A 24,203-nucleotide genomic window follows, 5' to 3' on the forward strand; every position below is an offset into this window, starting at 1 on the left:
GCTTCTGAGGACAGGAGACAGGCATCCATAGACTCCTATCTGTGACCAACGCGTATCCATGTTACACATGAAATGAAATGAGCGATGCCAGCTGCAGAGGGACCAAGGCAGGGCGGGTGCTGTCTGGTCGAGGGGAGAGCCAGGCGCCCAGCAGTGTCGCTCGGGCTCCCAGATAACCCAGGCGGTGGGAGGGAGGGGCTCCCGCCGGCCTCCCCAGTAGTACCGAGGCGGCTCGAGTCTTCTGAAGCTGCCAGTTGCCAAATGAAATCTGAAACCCCGGGCTGCGTCTCAGGGTTGGCCCCACTCAGTTGTTCCAGCCTCTTGTACTGTATATTTACACATTCGCACACAATCACTCTTTCTAACTTCTGGGACGACTCTTTGCGCAACTGCTAGGATTTCTCAAGTGCATGTGGCAACTCAGCCCAGCCCTGGGTGAAAACCAACCAGGCTCAGGAGAGTCTGGGAGGCGAGGGGAGCTGTCAAGGCTGCGGCGGGGACCGGAGAGGAGCCAGTCACCACGGGCTGGGGGAAACCCCTCCAACTTTCCACCGCAGCTGCAGCTCTTTCAGCCCCCGCACATTTGCTAAGAAACCACGGCTGCGGAGCCGCCGAGTGAATGGGGCTGCACACTTCCCCTTGTTGTGGGAAGTAAGGGAACCTCGCCACCCCTTTTCTTCTTTTTCTTTTCTTTCGGCGAGTCCAGGGAGGCTTGTCCACCGGAGCAGCCATCATCGCCAATTTGTCGTGCGCTCCTGAGAGGGTAGGTGACGCGTTTGCGGGGGAGTGCGCTGAGCCCCGTGGGAGGGTGGGACGCAGCTGCAGGCGACAGGGGAGGGGGCGGCTGGGAGTGAGGCGGGATCCCAGGGATTCAGTGCTGGTGCAGTGTGTGTGTGTGTGTGTGTGTGTGTGTGTGTGTGTGTGTGTGTGTGAAGGCGGGCAGGGAAATAGCAAGCTGGCGATAGGTGTTTCTGGCTTACAAAATAGATGGAATTAATAAAAACTCTGCGGTTCAGTTCCCTCTCTTACTATCCCTCCTCCCCTTCCTCCTTGGTTCTGCTAGTGTCTTACAAGAGTTTCTTAGACAACAGCTATACAGAGGTAGGTTTCAATAAATATCTTTTTTTTTCTTCTTTTTAAACATAGAGCCTTATGGAATTTTGGGTGAATTTTAAATCACTCAAAAGGTTTTCTGTTAGATTTTTTTTTTTAAAGTAGCATTCTAAGGAAGTATCCCATGCACTCTCAAGGATAAACATATAACATGTTCTCAGTTTTTAAAAATAGTTTAGATTGATTTTCTTTTATAAGTCCCCAAATAGAAGGGAGATTATGTTACTCCGAATTCCTTAGAGATATTAGGTTTTCAATATCAACTAGTACTAAGAATCCCAGGTTCTCTGGTTGTCTATATCTATTTCATTTTTTTAATTAAATATCATCTTCAAGCAATTTCTGTTTTCATCATATTTTATGTTCCTCTTTTTTTGAATCTTCAAAGCATCATTTTATCTCATTCTAAAAAAGAGGAAATAAATAAATAAAGCAAGATATTTGAAATATAGAAGTTGTAAACGGTTTGGCTATCAGTAAGTAAAACAATATGTGTTGCTGTGTCTACTAGAAAAACAAATCAATTGAAATTCAGAGATATTTGCAGTAGAGTTTAAGAGTTACTCAGTGAAAAGATGGACAGACAGATTCAATACCTTCTGTTCCCTAATTCTAATTAGAACTCAAAACTAGCCCTTAAGTGCACATTGGTATTGAACTGGGCATCATAAAACATAGAACATACAGAATTAATGTAGTAGAAAAAGCCAGAAAACAAGTGTAAAGCTGGATTATAAGACTTGTTAAGATCGTCTTCTCCCTTTTAAATACTTTCTCTTCTCTAGGAATATTTCAACTCCTAAGAAAGCTTAATAATAAAGCATCTCTTTTCATCTTTCCTGACTGCCTGACCTTCGGGTAGCAAGTCTGGAAGTCTGTTCTCTCTAGAGCCATCACTGAGTTGTCAGAGATTTCACCTTAGACATTTTAGAGGACTGAGATATTGACAAAACTCTAAAATAAATAATATCCTCCTCCCACACAGAGGAGGGATGCTCTTGCAGAAAGAACTTTAAGTGGGAATAAGGGATAAACTGTGAGTTTTTAGATCTGGGATATATATCTAGTATGGTACTAGGAAGGAGAAAGTTTTCTACTAAATCATTTTTTCTGCATGTGCAACAGACTGTCCTTGACCTTCAACTATATTACTTTACCTGGTTTTATTACTTCATCTTAGGGGTTTGGATTTGAGATGAGCATGCTTTCTTTGTAATATTCTTTTGGGGTCTACATACTGTGAGTCTGAACTATTTTGAAAACAAAAACCTGATAGTAAGTGGGGCAAAAGTAAGTTTTTAAGAAAAAGTAAAAAATCCAGTGCAGAATAAATAGGAATACATCTTTCTAGATAAAAACACAGATTTTGATGTAAAAATGTGTTTGTTTGTTTCTGAAATCCCTTAATCTTTTGCTTGAGATACTAATGGGAGTTTTCATGTATCATGGTTTTATTTCTTGTATGATCATGGACTCTGCAAGATGAAGGGTGGGGGTGGGGTTGCCAGGGTGTGGAATGTGAGCAGGTGGTAATGAGTAGTTGAGTAGTTTGAGTCTGATTACTTTGCTGCCCTAGCCAAGTGGTGTTTACCAACAGTGCCCTTAAGAGACACAGTGTGACCTACTGGCCCACTGAAGAGTGTTTTCTTTCTGGCTGTTAGTGTCAAGCATGGCTTTCTAGTGCTGAAAGCAGCAGCTTTCTGTGAAGTTCAGAACTTGCCTTTGCTTCCTGTTCTTGGTGTGAGTAGTGCTGCAAGATCTTATTTATCTGTGATTTTTTTATTTATTTAAAATTTATTTATTTATTTATTATTATTTTTTTAAATTTTCCTTTGCTATTTTCAGGACAGTAGTGAACAATGAATTTACCATGAGTTGAGTTTATTGCTGATTCCTTCTTTCTGCTATGCTTTGATATTTGGTAAAGGTGAATGTTTTGGAAAAGTAAAATGCAGGAGGTGAGTGGAGCCTGAGCCTGAAACTTAGTAGAGAAGGACAGTCACCCAGTTGGTCACACATGGGTGGAGAGGAGGTTGAGGATGATAACCAGAACCTCAGGGATCCATTCTACACAGATCACATTCTACTGAGGAAAAATACTGAAGAGATTTTCAATGAAGAGGTGACTGATTACTTTTATAGCCATGTCTAAAGGATTAAGATTTCTCCCAGATGGAGAAAAATATTTAAAAATAAAATTGAAATGGTCAACTTAGCCAGGAAGTGAATGTTCCTCATGCAAGGAGCCAGAGCGTCACATTGAGTCTTGCAGTGGAAACCCATCTGTCTTTCTTGTATGAACTGAAATTTTATAACTCTGCTGTTTGCAGCAGCTAAGTATAAGCACATTTGGAAGTAGAAGGACTGTTGTGATGAAGAGTCAAAGAATATTCAGAGGCTACTGTCGATGTGTGTGCTTTTTAAGCAGCATCTACACTTTACTGTGGCATTGCTGTAATGACTCTGTAAACTTCAGATCTGATTGTGCAGTCCCTGTTCAAAAACCTTTGTTGGCTCCTAATGTCTTAAAATGTTAACTCTAAACCTTTAGAATGTTCTATGAAAGCTCTTTCCAGTCCTGCCTTTTTAGCTTCCTCTTCCTATGCAAGAGCTCCTCACTGTTCACACTTCTATCTCTTGTATATGGATTAATTCTTCTGCAATGCCATCTTGATTGGAAAGTCCCTTTTGATTCTTGGTGGCACACTTTGAATAGAACTTTCCCTTGGGAAAATTTACCCAATCCAATACATCAAGAATTCATGATTTTGTCTTGTCTGCTTCCATATGTCTTTATTATACTCTGAATGATGACAGTCAGGTATCACTTAAATGGGTACACATTCTGAGAAACATTTCATTAGGTTATTTCACCATTGTGTAGACAACATAGAGTGTACACGAATCTAGGTGACATAGCTTATAACACACCTAGACTATATTATAACCCTCACTGTCCTTTATGCCGTCTGCCATGGACTGAATTGCTGTGTGAAGCATGACTGTATTTTAATAATTGTTAAGTATCTCTTTCCACTTCTACTTTTGAATTCCTCAGGAGGTATATTGGTGGTGAGGAATTACCTGTATTCAAGTGCCCAAACCAGTATCTGAAACACAGTAGGTAATGTTTCCTTAACACATTTTCAAGCAAAGTCATGAGTGAATGAAGTGCTGGTGGATTCCAAATCATGCAAATAGTTATATACTAACAGATCATTTAAAAAAAATGTCTATTTGGACTCTAAGTTCATTTTCCAAATGTAACAAAGTTAGAAAATATAGTCTGTTTTCTAGACCAGCCCACACATCCCTATTTAATCTCTACAATAGATGAAATATTGTGCTTGTGCAATTCTAAAGCAAAACAAAACAAAAACTACTGTTGAATCATCTTTTTCTTTTGGAAATCACAAAATGCAACTGAGTTTAAAAATAACAGAAACAATTACAATACATATACATTTTACACAAATATTAATATTGTACTATAAAATCTGTGATCCAGTCCTAGTGGGGGATCCTGGATTTTGCTATGAATACTATTAATAAGGGTAAAATTGGATATACTGCCCATGGGATGGGCAATAGTCTTAATTAATCAAACAAATTGAAATGCTAATTTTTGCTATTTAATAATTATTTTGAATCCTAGTGTTTGAGAGAGAGTAGATCTAATTCAGGGAGAATATGAAATGAATGTAGAGGAAGAAATTTAGAGAACACCCTCTTTCATGTTACTGATTCTTTGTTATCTTGATTTTTCGTTCATCTTATTTGAGCATGGAAGAAACAAAGCTTTTTCCTCAAAAAAATTTTGTGTTTGTCTACAATTGTTTCTACTGCCTAATAGGTAGAAAGGGGATTACACTCCATTTGATCCAAAATACAGAAGGGCTTATTTTATTGCTAGATCAGTGTTACCTTTGTTACTTGCACACCTGCTGTTTGGCAGATGGATACTATTTCAATCAAGAAGGCATCATACTTGAATGTCAGGTTCTAGTCAGGAACCTTAAGTTCAAATTGCTTCATCATCTCTGGAAATCCTGGAATAACAATAATTAATATTTAAAAGTAATAATCCAATCACTTATTTCTCTAAGTTTTTCAAGCCCTCTCTATCTGTGTCAAATTATGTAACCAAAAACTTGCCTACTCTTCTGACACTACAATGCCTTTGTATTAAAATGTTGTCATTGAACTATGCTGTAATACAATATTCTTTTTAATGTAAAAGATATGAGCTATATGGAATATATTTTAGCACTTTTTGTTATATATTTTGATATTCTTTATGTAAGGATTTACATAATTCATCTTGGTCTTTATGGCCAGAAATTTTAAACAGCATCTCTTCTGATTAATTAGTATCATTTTGTTAAGGAGGAGAGCTGAGAACTAGACCTGATGCTGAATCTCACCCTGGTTAAAATTTTCTTAAGCTATGTTTGCATGCTTTCACCCTTACATTAATGTGTCCATGATACCCACACCATTTAATTAGGCTAACTTTCCACTATGGTGAGGATTAAATTTCCTCACTAAGTACTTTTTAACACTGTTTCAATATTAGGTTAAATATTTATAAATTTTTATTGTGTAGTTTTACTTTAGTATTTTAGAGCCAGTAATTTTTTTTCCAGGTCATTTTATGCGGCACCTTGAAACGTTCTAGGTACCATATTTACACTCCCTGATAGAGACAATGACCTTATCCCCAAATATTGCATGTCTTTAGAACCTTAGAAGAAATACCATGTTTTACTAACTTTGAAAGTAGATACTGAAAGCCAACCATGGATGTTTTTCAACATGTGTATCACCAATATATAGAAGAATTCTGTCGGGAATGTCTCTGAGAAATGGAAGAGAACAATTTTTTTTTCTTAAAAATAAAGCATATAAATAAATTAAAGCTTATAGAATTGCAATTGGGGCTGTCTTCTGCTTGTCAAATTGAACCTTCAGAAAACAAAAAATAATTTTTAAAATTCTCTATGGGGAAAAACAGCTTTTATTTTGTCTTGAATTTTTTTGTCTTTCTTCAAGTCTCATAGACTCTCATAATAATGGTCATTCTATTGAATTAAGTACACAATATGTATCAAGCACTATATGAAATGTTTTTGCATATATTATTTCTAATTATAGAAGTAATTAAAATTAATAATTCTAGAAATAATCTATATTATATCTAATTTAAATATTATTATTTTTACTCTATGTGAATGTATTAGGCTTACAGAGGTCAAGAGGTAATAAAGTGAGTAAGTGATATAGGTTTGGGAATCAAAGCTTTATCTATGGAATCCCAAATTCCTGTCATTTGTACTAGATCTCCTACCTCTTGGTGCTTTTCAGTTATGAATTTCAAAATCAAAGTCTGTGTGTTTCATGGGTTTGACATATAGTTAGGACCCTGGTCTCAAAACAGGACTAGAGACCCAGGGGAAAAATAAAGTAGAGCTGGAAAGAATTTCTTTAGCAATAGCAACTGGGAAGGGAAGATAAAGGGGAAGGAGGCAATGGATGATGTGGCAATTAAGAATTCAATCTCTAATAATAGACAGTAAATAACAATTACTGAAGCCCCACTCTGTGCTAGTTATGTCTATGAGCCCTATTATTATATTGCTTTTATAGAAAGGAAAACTGAAAATCAGAAGATTAGTACTTTGCTGCAAATCAAATAGCCTTTAAATGGTAGTTCTGAGATTCAAAGTAAAATATCTACTCCAAGGGAGCAAACTTTTCCACTACACTTCTTAATTAGACCCTAGTTTCACCCTGGCTCTAATGTGCTTCAGCCTTAAGACCTTGGGTCTTAAACCATAGTTTTTCTTTCTGCAAATACAGGAATTTATTAATACCTACCTCATGGTATTGTTATGCATCTTTAATTTATGAAATGAGCAGTGCATGGTAAAAAGACTGGATGGGTGTCTGGTACTTGAAAAATATCAATACAAGTCAATAATTAGTATCATTAAATTGAGTGATGAACAGAGAGAATCCTGAGCAATAGTTATCAAACTGTAGGAATGGATCTATCAATGCTTGTCACATCAAATCAGTTGTTTGTGACCAATACTTTTTTTTTTTTTAAGGAAAAGGCATAGAATAAGATGGAATAAAATAGAAAACAAATCAAGATTCATTATATGTAGCAGAAGAGTTTTATTATTTTTAAATTTCAGTGGTGTGTGTGAATATCTTGAACATTATAAAAATGAAAAATGTACTTATGATTATTGGTAGTAGTAAAAAATGCATTAAATAATTCTTAAAGATACCAGATCTTAATGTGGCACCGGGATAGTAGCATTGGTTTCATCTGAAAAATGCAAATTTCTGAGCCCTACATGGGACCAGCATTTTCACTTTAACAAGGCCTCCAGATGATTCTGATGTGCACTAGAGTCTAAGGACCATTTAATATTCAAAGGTGGCACTTGGAAATGATGAAGCAGTAGAAGGATACGCCTAATACTTAAAGAGAGGTTTAAAGTACCTGCTGACATTGTATGGACTAAAGATTTGAATTTCCTGCACAATTTTGAGCAGTGTTTGTGTGACTTTCCCTTTATGTAGCTGTTTCCCCTTATTTTTCTTTGTTGTCTATTCACAGTGCAGGTGGTTAAGTCCCACAGATGTCAATTAGTTTATTTGTAGAACAACATTAGTAGTTAAATTCTGTACTTTCTTCTAGAACTTTGAAATCAAAACATTCTCTGTGTGTAACCCTGAGCCCTATTTAAAGACAATAGTCCAGAGGCCTAAACAGCTGTAAAATTAGGAATTAAGAAATTATACAAAACTATACTCAATATTTTATTAATCAAAATATTTTTTTGAAATGAATATGTAGATAGGAGGTTGGCCATCCATTTCACTCATTAATAAAACTGATGATTAAAAAGCCTTTTTCATAAAAATGAAAGTGATATACTGGGAGATTCCCCACCAGCAGAGAAAATAATTAATATATTTAACATACATAATGATTGTATTTTATTATTTTAAATGCATAGTATTGAATTGACTAGTCTTTGTTCACGGTGTGGGGTATTTTTTACTGTAGTATTTGGTTTATGGTTGGTAGGTATATTTCCTTTAATATCCTGTTTGAAAAAAAATAAGCATCCAAATTGACCAGAAAAGACTTAAAGACTTTATTTTCCATTAAAAAATTACCTGGATTTTTCTAAAAAGTTAGCTTTTAATAGGTATGTATTAACTTTTCTAAAAGTTAGTTCTTAGTTGTGCATGAGAATATTTTTAAAGACACAGGTGTCAGTAGAAACGCATTTCACGGGTAAGAATGTCTTCTACCTTCTGGTTCACCAAAGATAAAATTTTATATTTAAACCATTACGTGAGAGGTTTTTTGGGAGCTCTTTCTTTATTTTACATTTAGTGGTTGGAGAGGAGTGCAAAGGGCATGGGGAATGAGCTAGAAGGATGTGGACTCCAGTTTTACTTGTGGTATTACTTAGCATCTATAAACTCAGCAAATCATTTAATTTTTCTGTGAAGTAAAAAGTTGGAGTATATGCTGTCTGTTTTAGTCAGCTCGTTTTGTTGCTGTGTCCAAAAGACCTGACAAAAACAATTAAAGGAGGAAAAGTTTATTTGGGGGCTCACTGTTTTGGAAGTCTCAGTCCCTATTTAGCCAGCCCCATTCCTCAGGGCTTAAGGTGAGGCAGAACATCAGAACAGAAGTGTGTGGCTGAGGAAATGCAGGGGTCTGAGAAATGGATGTTTGGATTTTATAGAATGAAGATCTAGAAGGTGTATATACAGCATAACATGTAATTCGCCCTTCCTTCATAAATGTCCTATGCCAATCAGCTAGTTTCATCGACCATGGGTTTGGAGAGAGAGGTGATTCGACACACAAGAAAGAACCTGGAAGTGTCTAAGGTTGTTTGGGGTTGTCACAGTGAGTGTGCAAAGCTACTGGCATTTCATGTTCAGAAGCCAGAATACCATATGTCTTGCAATGTGTGTGATGATCCCTTACTACCAAGAATTTTCCCTCCCCAAGCGCCAAGAGCATCCCCATTGAGAAACTAAAAGACTGAATATTTCATAAAATCATCTGGGAAATTGGAATGCTTCCTTCTGTTTCATATCTATTAGATGACAACTGCTGTTTATGATTCATAGGAGAGAAGAGCCTCCAGCTTTCTTCACTACATATTGACTATGCCATAAGAAAAGCAGTGAAAACCTTGGCTCTGTTAATACAGTGAGCAAATATGACTTGAAGACATACTAGGAATAGCCCCTTTGAGAAATTATTGGTTTCCAGATGACAGCCACATTTTTAATGAAACAGCTTACAGAGATTCCCATCCAATGTAACTAGATATTTCTTGTGTTCAATTAGCTGCTGTGATTAAAGCATTAAATGCATAGACTCTTCTCTGCAATATGCTCAACTGCACTGTGCATAATGCCGAGTGACAGAAGTACTTCTTTCCCTTCCTTTGGCCTCCTGCTCTTGTGTTGGCCTGGTGCAGTCTGGGTCAGGCCAAAGATAGCACCCCTTCAGCAGGAGTGAAGCACTCAGCCAGTGTCTTTTCAACAACCTTTATACTATTTTCAAATTTGAAGTGAACTTTGCTTTGGAATCACTTAAATCTCAGGTCTTTTTTTACATTTTTTTCTTCTTTCTTGAATTTGTGAAGTCCTTGTTTTGCTAGGGTGTATAATTTTGAATTATTGCTGTGATCCAGTTCTCAGACACCATGGGTATAAGAGGTGTTGTATGGATAAAAGTGATGCCTGGCAAAATAAAGCAAGTTCATGTTTTCCAGGAGTGAAAGGGAATCCCTCCCCAATTTTTTTTTTTTTTTTTGGTCTTAATACTTTTGCAAGGGAGAGGGAAGAAGGCAGAATCTAAGTATGTAACCACTCTTTTTCTATGCATTTAGTAAACATTTAGGTTAAATGGAAGGTCAAAATTGCCGAATTAAAAATCAAGTCTTTTGGATAATCTTTCATGTCATTATCTATCCTAGACTACACAAGAACCCCACACCAAATTAAAAGTTCCATGACACGTTCCGCTTGGAGTTAGATCATGGACTTCAGAACAAAAGCTTACTTAGAAGATGGCTGTTACCATCTCACTTCAAGTCTTCCAATATGGAAAATGAGTCCAAATTGATTTAGGTGATCTACCCCAGGACACATACTCAGGAACAAGCTGACCAGGTTCTTTTTTTTTTTTTTTTTAAGAGAGAGTGAGAGAGGAGAGAGAGAGAATTTTTTTTTAATATTTATTTTTTAATTCTACGCAGACACAACATCTTTGTTGGTATGTGGTGCTGAGGATCGAACCCGGGCCGCACGCATGCCAGGCGAGCGCGCTACCGCTGAGCCACATCTCCAGCCCCAACCAGGTTCTTGATTTTTGGTAATTGGCCAGTTCCTCAGAGCCTTTCTCACCTGGGGTCCCTGAGAGAATTAAAAGTTCAGTGTTTTGTTAAGTCATCCTGTGCCTATAACAAATGGCTTGTTCTACTCTGCAGCTGCAACTAGGGCAGTTAACTGGTTATGTATCACCTTTGGCAAGCTGAGCAAATAGTCATTCCATATGATTTTCTGTGCTCCTGAGGGGTCCCTCAACTTTCCCAGAAGTCCATTTGAACTGGCTTTCACCTAAATCCTATGTGTAGATATCACCTTTCTTTTTCTCTTCTTTCCTTTTTTAAATTTTTTAAAATTTTTTTTAATTAGTTATACATGACAGTAGAATGCATTTATGCACTTTGATATATCATACACAGATATAATTTCTCATTTTTCTGAATTGAAGTGTTGTAGGATCACATTGGTCACACAGTCCCATAAATACATAAAGTAATAATGTCTGTGTTGTTCTACTCTCCTTCTTATCTCCACAACCCCCTGCCTCCCTTCACTTCCCTCTACCCAATCTAAGATAACTTATTCTTTTCTAGTGTCCCACCCCCTTAATGTGAATTAGCATCTACATATTTCAGAAAACATTCAGCCTTTATTTTTTGGGGGGAATTGGCTTATTTCCTTAGCATGATATTCTCCAACTCCATTCAATTACTGGCAAATGCCATAATTTCATTCTTCATTAAAGCTGAGTAATATTCCATTGACTATATATACCATGTTTTCTTCATCCATTCATCTATTGAAGGACACCTTGGTTGGTTCCATAGTTTAGCTATTGTGAATTGAGTTGCTGTAAACATTAATTTGGCTGCATTACTGTAGTATCCTGATTTTTAGTCCTTTGGGTATAAACCGAGGAGTGGGATAGCTGGTGGTTCCATTCCAGGTTTTCTGAGAAATCTCCATACTGCTTTCCATAGTGGTTGTACCAATTTGCAGTCTCAACAGCAATGCATGAGTGTACCTTTGCCCACATCCTCGCCAACATTTATTATTGCCTTTATTCATGGTATTTGCCATTCTGACTGAAGTGAGATGAAATCTTAATGTAGTTTTGATTTGAATTTCTCTAATTGCCAGAGATGTTGAACACTTTTTCATATATTGATTGATTGATTGTATTTCTTCTTGTGTGATGTATCTGTTCAGTTCCTTGGCCCATCTATTGATCGGGCTATTTGTTCTTTTGGTGTTAAGATCTTTGAGTTCTTTATATATCCTAGAGATTAATGCTTTATTGGAGGTGCATATGGTAAAGATTTTCTCCCAAGCTGTAGGCTCTCTCCTCACATTGATTGTTTCCTTTGCTGAGAAGAAGCTTTTTAATTTGAATCCATCTCATTTATTGATCCTGGATTTTACTTCTTGCACTTTAGGGGTCTTGTTAAGGAAGTCGGATCCTAGGCTGACATGGTGAAGATTTGGGCATACTTTTTCTTCTATTAGGTGCAGGGACTTTGTTCTGTGCCTAAGTATTTGATCTCCTTGAGTTGATTTTTGTGCAGGGTGAGAGAGTTAATTTCATCTTGCTACATACGAATTTCCAGTTTTGTCAGCACCATTTGTTGAATATTTTTGGCACCTTTGTTTAGTATGAGATAACCACATTTATGTGGGATTGTCTCTGTGTCCTCTATTCTGTATCATTGGTCTACAAGTCCATTTTGATGCCAATACCATGCTGTTTTTATTACTATAGCTTCATAGTATAGTTTAAGATCTGGTATTGTGATGCCTCCTGCTTCACTTTTCTTGCTAAAGATTGTTTTTGCTATCCTGGGTCTCTTATATTTTCAAATAAATTTCATGGTTGCTTTTTCTGTTTCTATGAAGAATATCATTGGGAATTTAATAGGAATTGCATTAAATCTGTATAATGCTTTAGGTAGTATGGCCATTTTAACAGTATTTATTCTGCATATCCAGGAGCTTGGGAGATCTTTTCATCTTCTGAAGTTTTCTTCAATTTTTTCTTTAGTGTTCTGTAGTTTTTATTGTAGAAGTCTTTCATCTCTTTTGTTAGATTGATTCTTAGGTATTTTATTTTACTTAAGGCTATTGTGAATGGGGTAGTTTTCCTAATTTCTCTTTCAGTGGATTCATCACTGATGTATAGGAATGTGTTTGATTTATGGGTATTGATCTTATATCCTGCTACTTTGATGGATTCATTAGTTCTAGAAGTTTTCTGGTGGAATTTTTTGGATCTTCTAGATACAGAATCATGCCATCAGAAAATAGTGATAGTTTCAGTTCTTCTTTACCTATTTGTATTCCTTTAATTGCTTTCTTCTGTCTAATTGGTTTGGCTGGCTAGAGTTTCATGGATGATGTTGAATAGAAGTGGTAAAAGAGGATGTCCTTTCCTTGTTCCAGCTTTTAGAGGGAATGTTTTCAATTTTTCTCCATTCAGAATGATGCTGGCCTTGGGTTTAGCATATATAGCTTTTACAATGTTGAGGTATGTTCCTGCTATCCCTAGTTTGTCTATTGTTTTGAACATGAAGGTGTGCTGTATTTTGTCAAATGCTTTTTCTAAATCTATTAAGATGGTCATATGATTCTTATTTGTAAGTCTATTAATATGATGAATTTTGCTTATTGATTTCTGTATGTTGAACCAATGTGCATCCCTGGGATGAATCCCACTTGATTATGGTGCCCTATCTTTTTAATATGTTTTTGTATGCAACTTGCCAGAATTTTATTGAGAATTTTTGCATCTATGTTTATTAGGGATATTGGTCTGAAGTTTTCTTTCCTTGATGTGTCTTTGTCTGGTTTTGGTATCAGGGTCATATTGGCCTCATAGAGTGAATTTGGAAGGGTTCCCTCCTTTTCCATTTCATGGAATTCTTTGAGGATTATTGGGGTTAATTCTTCTTTGAAAGTGTTGTAGAACTCGGCTGAGAATCTGTCTGGGCCTGAACTTTTCTTGGTTGGTAGGCTTTTGATGGTGTTTTCTATTTCATTACTTGAAATTGATCTGCTTAAGTCATGTATAACCTCCTCATTCAGACTGGGTAGGTCATATGTCTCTAGAAATTTGTTGATGTCTTCTATATTTTCTATTTTACTGGAGTATAAATTTTCAAAATAGTTTCTAATTATCCTCTGTATTTCAGACATGTCCATTGTGATATTTCCTTCTTCATCTTGTATTTTAGTAATTTAAGTTTTCTTTTCATTAGCATGGCCAGGGGTTTATCTATTTTATTTAATTTTTCAAAAAACCAACTTTTTGTTTTGTCATTTTTTTTCAATTGTTTCGTTTGTTTCAATTTCATTAATTTCAGCTCTATTTTTAATTATTTCCTGTCTTCTACTGCTTTTGGTGTTGATTTGTTGTTCTTTTTCTAGGGCTTTGAGATGTAGTGTTAGATCATTTATTTGCTGACTTTTTATTCTTTTAATGAACGTGTTCAGTGCAATAATTTTTCTCTTGTTACTGCCTTCATAATGTCCCAGAGATTTTGATAAGTTATATCAGTATTCTCATTTACCACGAAGATTTTTTTTATTTCATCCTTGATTTCTTCTACTATCCATTCATCATTTAATAGTGTATTAAATAGTCTCCATTTGTTACAGTAGTTTCTATTTTTTACTTTATTGTTGATTTCTAATTGCATTCCATTGTGATCTAATAGAATGCAGGATATTACCTCTGTTTTGTTATACTTACTAAGAATTCTTTGTGATGTAAGATATGGTCTATTTCAGAGAATGAGACATGTGCTGCTGAGAAGAAAGTGTATTTGCTTATTGATGGATTAATAGTCTATATATGTCCATTAAGTCTAAATTGTTGGTTGTATTACTTAGTTCTATAGTTTCTTTAGTTAGTTTTTGTTTGGAAGATGTGTCCAGTAGTGATAGAGGTGTGTTAAGGTCACTCAGTATTATTGTATTGTGGTCTATTTGAATATTGAAATATGTTTGGTGTATGTAGATGCTCCATTGTTTGGGGCATAATATTCATAAGTGTTATATCCTGCTAATATATACTTCCCTTAAGAAGTATGAATGTCCTTCTATGTCTCTTCTGATTAACTTTGGCTTGAAGTCTACTTTACCTGAGATATGGAAACCCCTGCTTGTTTACACAGTCCATATGAGTGGTATATTTTTCAATCCTTTCACCTTCAGTCTGTGGATGTCTTTGCCCATTAGGTGAGTCTCTTGAAGAGAGCATATTGTAGGGTCTTGCTTTTTAATCCAGTGTGCCAGTCTATGTCTTTTGATTGATGAGTTTAGATCATTAACATTCAAGGTTATTGAGATATAATTTGTATTCCATATCATTTTGACTTATTTCTGGTTTTCAATTTGACTTAGTTCCTCCTTTGGTTGACTATTCCTTTAGTGTAGCTCCTCCCTTTGCTGGTTTTCACTTTTTTTTCCACTTCATCCTCATGGAATATTTTATTGAGAATGTTCTGTAGTTTAGGCTTTCTAGTTGTGAAGTCTTTTAAATTTTGTTTATCATGGAAGGTTTTAATATTATCTTTAAATCTGAAACAGTTTTGCTTGATATAAAATTCTTGGTTGGAATCCATTTTATTTCAGAGCTTGAAATATATTATTCCAAGACCTCCTAGATTTGAGAGTCTAGGCTGAGAAATCTCTTGAGATCCAAATTGGTTTCCTCTATATGTAATTTAATTATTCTATGTGTTAGTCATTCTCCTTATAATATGTCTTGGTGTGGGTCTGCTATAATTTTGTACACTTGGGGTCCTGTAAGCCTCTTGTATTTGATTTTCCATTCCATTCTTTAGATTTGGAAAATTTTCTGATATTATATCATTGAAAAGATTTCACATTCCTTTGGTTTGTATCTCTGCTCCTTCATCTATTTTGATAACTCTTAATTTTGGTCTTTTTATGTTGTCCATAATTCTTGGATGTTGTGTTCATGGTTTCTTATCATCTTCTTTGATGGTCAATTCTGCTTTCAATTTTATATATTTTGTCTTCATTGTCTTCCAAGTGGTCTAATCTATTGGTGATGCTTTCTGATGAATTTATAATTTGGTTTATTGATTCCTCCATTTTAAGGATTTCTGCTTTTTTTTCACAATCTCTAACTCTTTATTGAAGTGATCTTTCACTTCCTGTATTTTTTCTTCGATTTCACTCCTTATACTATCCTTTAATTCACAGATAAATTTAACTATGTACATTCTGAACTCCTTCTTGTATACTTCTTTTACTGTGTTATCAGTGGCTTCTGTCATTGGAGTATCTTGTTTTGTTTGGGGCACTTTATTTTTTTGTTTTTTTCATGTTCATGTGTTTTTCCATCTAGCAATATGGATCTAAAGCAGCACAAATTCTACCCTGTAGACATATAGTGTCCTTGAAGGTTTCTAGTGTTTCATCTTTAAGGGTGAGACAAATATCAACAGCATCCAGTATAAATAATACATAGCCTTAAACCTAATAACTTCCACTAATGCTTCTAGTGCTTTCTAGCATTAAAGCAAAATGATGAATTTAATTACTATCTATAATATAAACATAAAATTTGCTAAAACAATTTAAAATTTCCAGTGGTGGATGAGAGAACAGAAGTAGCATAGCACACAACGTTTGTAAGAGAGGAAGAGAGAAGCTAGAAGCAAAGATTCACAGGAGAGTGGAAGAGGAGCCGACAGAGATTAGCTGTTGGAGAAAAGTTAGAAAAGAGAATCCAAGAAAACAGACAAAGGAAGAATACAAAAAAAGAGAAAAAAATTAAAGATATAAAAATGCAACAAAAATGCAAATCACCATTCATATATCATTGTCCTCTATACACTGGTGCATAAAAAACACCCTGATCCAAATATGGTAGAGATGTTAGCAAATAGAAAAATGAAATAAAATATATGTCAATGGGAAGTCAAAAACTGTCTCCATCAGCATTCAAAAGTTTCTCAGCCCTGTCTCTGATGTCTCATGGGATCACCAGCCCCAGATCTGTGCTCATAGACCCAGTCACTGAGCTTCAGATACCTCAGGCTTGGCCAAAGGGCAGTCCAAAGATTTTAATGCTGTGCCTACTTGCAGAGAGACCACTAGGGATACACTCAAGCAAAGGAACAATCCTTGATGGTGGCAAGTCAGGGCCACCAGCATTCCCAGCAGGAAGACCCCAGGCGCTTCCAAACCTGTAGGCACCCCTACACTGGACCTGCAGGTCCCAGCCAGAATCCCCAGACAGGTGCTGTTGTAGTGGTAAATCTGCTGGCACCCCAAGATGGGTGTGGTCCTGTGCAATTAAACCCAGAGTCTCCCACGCAGCAGTCCTCTAGGTGGTGGTAGTAGTGATAATGGCAGTGGTTGGTGGTAGTGGCAGTTGCAACTGCAGCTGTGGGGGCAGCATCCCAAGGCGATCCCCAGGGGCCAGCAGTGGTGTCTGCAGTGGCAGCAGGGGTGGCTGCAGCTGCATGGGCAGCAGCACCTAGAAAGAAGACCTCCAGGAGACCCTGGGGTGGCAGCAGGGGTATCAGAGGCAGAGGCATTGGCAGTAGCCGTGTAAGTGGCAGTAGACTGGAGAAGACCTCCAACTGCTGGCGGCACTGACCTTAGAGGTAGTGTGAGAGGTAGTAGTGGCCTCACCCAGAGAAAAGACCTCCGGGCTGGACAGCGGCCTTTGTGGCCAGGATGTCAACCTTCTTTTTCTTTTTTTTCTCTCACATTTTTTCTTCCTTTCTTTTTCTTTGTTAACTGAATGGGTTCCGTATTTCTCCAAACAAGCAAATAGGAAAACTGCCCTTCTTCTAGGGCCGTTAGCTTCATGGCAGCTAACATTAAAGTTTTTGTTTATTTGTTTGAAAAATGTAATTATTTCTATATTTTTTATCATTATCCAGTACAATATTACTAAATCCAAATATTTGTTTGCACTTTTCAGTTAAACTATTGTTGCTTAATATGAAATAAAATAATTGTGTATTATTTTACTTAGTAATACATAGTATGTATACCAATGTTAATTTTTCTTGTTGTATTAGGATTAGTAAACCTATACATGTTTAGATTAATATTTTTGGTATTAATTTTCAAATATAATTTGACCATAAAATTGTGACTCTTTTTTTTTAAAGAGAGAATTTTTTAATGTTTATTTTTCAGTTTTCGGTGGACACAACATCTTTATTTTATTTTTATGTGGTGCTGAGGATTTAACCCAGCACCCCGCACATGCCAGGCAAGTGCACTACCTCTTGAGTCACATCCCTAGCCCATGATATTTTGACTCTTGAATGAGTATTTAAATTTACTCTGTTCACTTAGATGGGAAATTTTTACTATAATAAGGATTATTTTTACAATTATTGTATGAAAGTATATTAGTTTAAATAAGTGCACACTGTGCATAACTTCTTATTCTCAATTCATAAAATTTACACATGTAGAATTTATTCCTAAAAAAATGGAATAGTTTCAAATTGATATACTTTTAGGAAAAATATATCTGATTACACACAATTTGGTCAATAAACTAATAGTTTAATTTTATATTTCTAAGATGTATACTTTTTAAAAATTATACTTAATGGACACTTAATAATTGTACATATTTATGAAATAAGATGTATAATTTTTTAAACCAGCAAGTAAACCTGTAGCTAATTTCTTTATCTTAATTACTTTTTATAGAAAACAGAATACACAAAATTTATTGCATGCCTAAGCCATGGGAGTATTAGACTCTAGTAATATATTTAAAAGCATTTTTCTAAACTCAGCTGAAAAATATACTATATTGATATCAAGATGTAGCATAATATTTTCTGTTTTGGTTATATTGTTAAGCTAATTCCTTGGATATTCCTTTTATATTATTAGTATGTTGAATACCTTTAATAGAAATATAAATATTCTCAATGTGCTGTAGATTTTCATTCCATTAAAGCAATCTTCAAACCACTCAATAATGAATCATATGTTGTTCTTATTTTATGCTCTTCATAGTTTGGAAAACAAAGAAATAAGCAAACCTGAGGGTATTTATCTCTTAGGAGATTTCATGCAGAAAGAAAAACCAAAAATTTAAAAATGCTCCTTAACGGTAAGCAGTCAAATAATGGTGGGGGAGCCAGTGAGCCTGGAGGAAGGGGGAGGACTCTGAGCTCATTGTGACTGCTGTGTCAATATGAGGAACAGGCAGAGTTCTTTCTGTGCAATGGTTTTATTGTCTCTCTGTTTGTGATCCATCCTTGGCTGTTCAGTTTGAGGAACATTCCAGCTAAGTATCCTTAGCTTCCCTGATGTGAGCCTGGGACTGCAGCTTGATGTCTTGGAAGGACTCTTTTTCAAACAGGCAGGACAAATACAGCAAGTTGGGTGTGCAGCACATGGGTCAGCTGCGTGAGAAACCCTGTTCTTCAGGAACAAGGTGAGCCCTTTGTGCATCTGAGCTGATGGAGGCAGAGCTTGCTGCTCCACAGACTTTTGTAGGCAGTTTTCAAAAGTACAGGATGCTGTTACAGAAACATGGGGTTACTTGTGTATCTCAAAAGAGAGAATTCTTAATGCTTAGATTCTCTCAGGCATTTGCTCATGGCTCAAAGGTGTCATATCTGGGACTTTGCTTCTGAGATGTACTTTCAAGTGAGATTAGGAGTCTAGTGACTCTTGAGGGTTAGTATGTATGTGTTTAGTAAATAACACCCTGACCAAACGTATAGCAATAATAATAATGGCATAATTCTTACTGTTAATTTCTGTTAATTTGATGTGATAAAAAGATTTTCTCAATCTCTTAGAAAGAGCCATTAAGTAAAATAGAGTTCTATTAAATTATTTTGTGGAAATGCCAAGCAATTAGTTCATGATATCATTATGAATTATATTATTAGTGTGAAATGCTAAAATGATTCAAAATGATTATATGATATGTAAAGGTCATAATACCATGGGCCTGAGGGGGCAGGAGTGGAGGGGAGCTGGAGAGATAAATACATACATCATCACGTTAGTATGGATGTGATAAAATTACTGGTGGATAGTTCATATTAGTCTAGGATGTGCTTGAGTTACAGTTGGTGATGTAGTTTGTCAGTGTACAGATCTAGTGACTGTAAATTGGAGATTGATTGCTGATTCCAATGTTGGCCCATAAATTGTGAGCAGATTGTCTTTATTAACTAGGGGTTAGGCAATGTTGGTCTTCAGTAAACTAGTCCCAAAGGATCAGGTTAAATATTTTCCTTAAATCTGAGCATTGATTTGGGATAAAGGTATTAAATGCTCTTTCTTCAGTCACCAGTTTATCTTGCAATTTTCTGGTATCCTCTTGCTAAATTTCTACAGAATTCTCTTTCGGAGGTAGTCTACTTGTCCTATTTCTAAGACACTAAATTTTGTGCTATAATTAATTTTAATAAGAGGCAGGAAAGCACCACAACTTTTTGACAGATCTGTAAGCAATCCAACCACAGAACATTTGTTTGAGGCTTTAGAAAAGTTATTGATCTGGCAGCCCTAGTTTCTTTAGAATGATGCTTTTAATTCTTGCTTGCCTACAAATGTGGTACTTTTTGTTTGTTGTAAATCACTATTAACTATTTGACAGCTAATTTGAAAAGTTTTCTTTTCTTTTTTGTTTTTATTTTGGTACTAGAGATTGATCCCAGGGTCACTTAACCACTGAGCCACATCCCTGGCCCTTTTTATTTTTTATTTTGAGACAGGGTTTCACTAAGTTGCTTAGGACCTTATTAAGTTCAGAGGCTGACTTTGGACTTGAAATCCTCCTTTCTCAGCCTCCTAAACTTCTAAGTAAGCTGCTGGGAATACAGGCATGCACCAGTGCACCTGGCTTGTTTGTTTGTTTGCTTTTTCTGAAACACAGTTTGCAAGGCATGACACTATAAAACCTCCATATTGTATAAGTTATTAGTGAACTTTTCCCATAAAGACTGACAAATGTAATTTTAAGAATCACAGATTTTTAAATCTTTACTCATTTAATCCAATGCAAGTCCTTCTGTTTGCGAACTCCAATTTGCCTTTAATTAATAGATTTGTTTAGTTTAGTACTTTCGTGTAATGCAAGTGAGATCAGCTCTTGCTTTTTACCTGTTAATGGTCTTTATAAAGGTTAAGACAAAATTTAGTATTCTAGTACTCTAGGTTGATCAATTATCTTATTATCTTGCTTCTTCATCTCTAAAGTTTTGACTAAATCAGGCATGATATTAAATGTCTTGCAATTTATCACATAAAAATAATGCTTTCTTGGACTAACTTCAAGTTGAGGATCTTTCATAATTAATGACCGCTTGTAGATTATAATTGCTTTTTAGCTAGCTCATTGATGGTAAGTATGGCAAATTCTTCCATTTAAAATGAACCCTGTGAATGTAAGTTTTGTTCTCTCTCATTTCCTCTGCTAATTTTTGTTTGACTGTGAACATCAATTTCAGAAATTATAATTACAAAAATAACTAACAGAAACTAGTTTCTTTTGCTATTAATTGCTGCTTACTGTTCTGGGACTTGTTCACTTGCTTTTATTAATAAATCATCCTGGCTCTATTTTAGAGCAAATGTTATATAGCAATCACCAGGACACTTGGGACTGTTCATACCCATAAGACTGTGTGGAAACCAAACTGTGGGGAGGAGAATGTCGAGCAGGAGTCCTAGAGTCGTTTGGCATAGATTAGGAACCTGCTGGAGTCCTAGAATTAGGGTTTTTCATCTGAGCTTTTGTCCTGAGTTGACACTTGTTTTTCTGGACAGAACACCCTGTGGACCTGGAGGCCAAGGTACCTGGGTCCTGTGATAAGAACCTCCAACTCCTCTTGGTGTCAGCTGTGCCACCTCATAGAATTAGCTTCAAGTTCCCCTACAGGAGTTTCAGCTGCTTCATGTTCTGAATTCTGATGAATTTGAATCTGTGCTGAGCCGGTGACAGCTGTGAGTTAGGGACCACATCCACAGCTCATTGACTTCCATTCTAATTTCAAGTAATAGGCCCTTTCCTCTTTCAAGTTTAATGTCTTATTTTTAACCTTTCTCTAATCACTATTTTTTCTCTCATTTCCTTTTCTTCCTTTTCTTTCTTTCTTTGCTTTATTTCTTTATCACTCTGGAATGTTGTCATACTAGTTTCCTTTAAGTACCAAACTTTCTTATGACTTTTTTCTTTCCATGTTCTTTCTCATTATTGTGAATCATGCTGTTTACCTGGCTTGCTTTCTTTATTCAGTTGCACAATGAATTCACATGGTACTGCTTCGAGCATTATTTTTGTTTCTTTGTGACCCTCCGGAGCCATGGTCTGAATATTCCACATTAATTGCCCAAAATTGCTTGAACAACTTGTGGCGTCAATATTATTAACTCTTCTTTTCTCTTTCTATAGTCATAAAGCTCTTGTAGAAATGGAAAACTAGGGAAGCAATGGATTTGTTAAATATGACTTTAGTTATGGATTCAAAAAGTCTCATATTTGAGAATCACTTCTGCTCTGATATTTGCAAACAGTGGCAACTCACTTAAAGTACTTTGAAATGAAAATAAAGGTCAAACGAGATAATAGAGCTGAAAGCCTTTCTGGGGCAAATTTTAGTGATTGTTACTGAGATTTATTCTTGAGAAGCATTGCCAATCAATAACATGAGACATTTATAAATTTTATATTTTATTTTTTAACTTTGTATTTTAAAACTGGTGAGAGAAAGGTTGACAAATCTCATCCCCATTTTTAACTTTTTCTAAATGTTAGCATTTTAAAGTTACCCAAATAAGGACATAAATTGTGATATGATACTATTAACTAATTTATAAGTGTTATTCAAATTTTACCAATCTTCCCATCCATGAACTGAATCTGGACCAGGATATAAACAAGAGCCACACATTGCATTTAGTTTCCTCGGTCTGAGGCAGTTGCACAATTTTGCTTGCCTGAAACATCTTGACCCTGTTGAAGAGCAACAGCCAGTTATGTAGGAGAATAACTCTCACTTTGGGATTTCTGATATTTATCATGATCGAATCCAAGTTACGCATTTTTTAACAACAGCACCATAAAAGTGATGCTGTTTCCTTCTCAGAGCATCATATTAGGAAGCACAGGATGTCAGGTTGTCTAATTACTAGTGAAGTTAATTTCAGTTTCTCAGTTGAGGTCCACCAGGTTTCTCTACCATAAAGTTGCTCAGTTCCTTCTTGTAATTAATAGTATCAGGTGGAGAAATACTTTGAGTCTATTGAAATGACCAGTTTTTTTTTTTAATCATACTTTCAACAATGGTTTGGTCTCTAGATATTTTTTCTTAAAACATGTGACAAATGGCAATTTTTTATTCTCATCATCCCCTCTATATTTTTTAATTGAAATTCTTCTGTAAGGAAGAGCTTTCCATCTTTTCCACTTATATACTTTTTCAATTGTTAATTTTTATCAGTATGGACCAGGGGTTTTGTTTCATGCTATGAGTTATGGTTCATTACCACTGGTCTTTATTTTGGTCCACCTTTGACCATTGGGAGCCCTTCCAAGTTAGCCCCTGTTCTTATTCATATGTCACCATCATTTTTAGAAGATTATTATTTTCTGGTACTATAAGATGCTCTAGACTCCTCTTATATTTCTCTTAATCCAATCCTTGAGTCATTTCTCCAGGAGTCCAAATTCCTTTTTAAGAATGGTACTTAGAAAACAAGATCTAGGTGTTAGATGTCCTTATTCATAAAGTAATGTACCTCTTTTCTTCTACAATGAATTTACTTATTTGCTTAAATCTTTAATATACATAAAGCACTTTCAAAATGACTAATTCATATACCGGTAAAAAATATTTTCTGAATGAAGTAGAGGCCAGAGTCAAAATACTTTATTTTACTTTTAGGCGTCTTTTTCCCTTTAGTTTGGACTACAGAATTAAAATACGGTATTTTCTTTTTTTGTTACTGGGGATTAAACCCAGGGACACTTTACCACTGAGCTACAACTCCAGCCCTTTTTATTTTTTTTATTTTGAGACAGAGTCTCACTAAGTTGTTTAGGACCTTGCTAAATTGCTGAGGCTGGCCTCAAAGTTGCAGTCCTCCTGCCTTAGCCTCCAGATCTGCTGGGGACTATAGGTGTGTGCCAAGGACCCAGCTGAAATGCTTAATTTTCATAGGTACTACTTTTTTCTTCCCCATCATGGAAAAGTTCTTTGCTTCGGCCTACAATGAAAACTATGAACATACCATTTTGACCTGTATATTTACATAGTTTGGTAAATCACCTGCCAATCTGATTTTGATACTTTTTACCAATATGAAAAGGAAGCCTCATATTTCTAATACACTTTCAGGCTATTACGTAATTTGGAAAATGTAAAACCTCATGAACAATGCATGTCATTCACATTGAAAATTTTAACTGAGTTTTAAAACTTTTGCAAGAATTTGCTTAGAAACTAATAAAAACCAATAGTTTATTTATTGGTGACTTTTTCAACCTCCTTTTAACTTACTCTCATTGTCCTTGGTTTTTGTCACCTTCATATTCCCCGATTCTTTTCCTTTAAGGTCTACACTGAGGACTAAATCAGCCTCAGTTTGTGCAGGTAGAAATTATACATCATAGTATATCCTCACTCTCCATTTCAGTCGTCACTAAAAATACTATGTTTTTTTTTTTTTTTCCTAGT

At 35.8% G+C, this 24,203-nt stretch overlaps 1 long non-coding RNA gene across 2 annotated transcripts in view; it reads left to right on the forward strand.

The window, feature by feature from the left end:
* Positions 1 to 24,203, forward strand: part of LOC144257283 (uncharacterized) — a 362,905-nt gene that overhangs the window by 261,632 nt on the left and 77,070 nt on the right. Inside the window, exon 1 of one of the 2 annotated variants that reach the window (XR_013344416.1) lies at positions 382 to 763. The exons of the other annotated variant lie outside the window; for it this stretch is intronic. This is a non-coding gene — a long non-coding RNA (uncharacterized LOC144257283). Of the gene's footprint in view, positions 1 to 381; positions 764 to 24,203 lie in introns of those variants that run through there. 2 annotated transcript variants of the gene reach the window in all.

This window comes from Urocitellus parryii, chromosome 10 (genome assembly GCF_045843805.1).
Source record: "Urocitellus parryii isolate mUroPar1 chromosome 10, mUroPar1.hap1, whole genome shotgun sequence".
Taxonomy (NCBI): domain Eukaryota; kingdom Metazoa; phylum Chordata; class Mammalia; order Rodentia; family Sciuridae; genus Urocitellus; species Urocitellus parryii.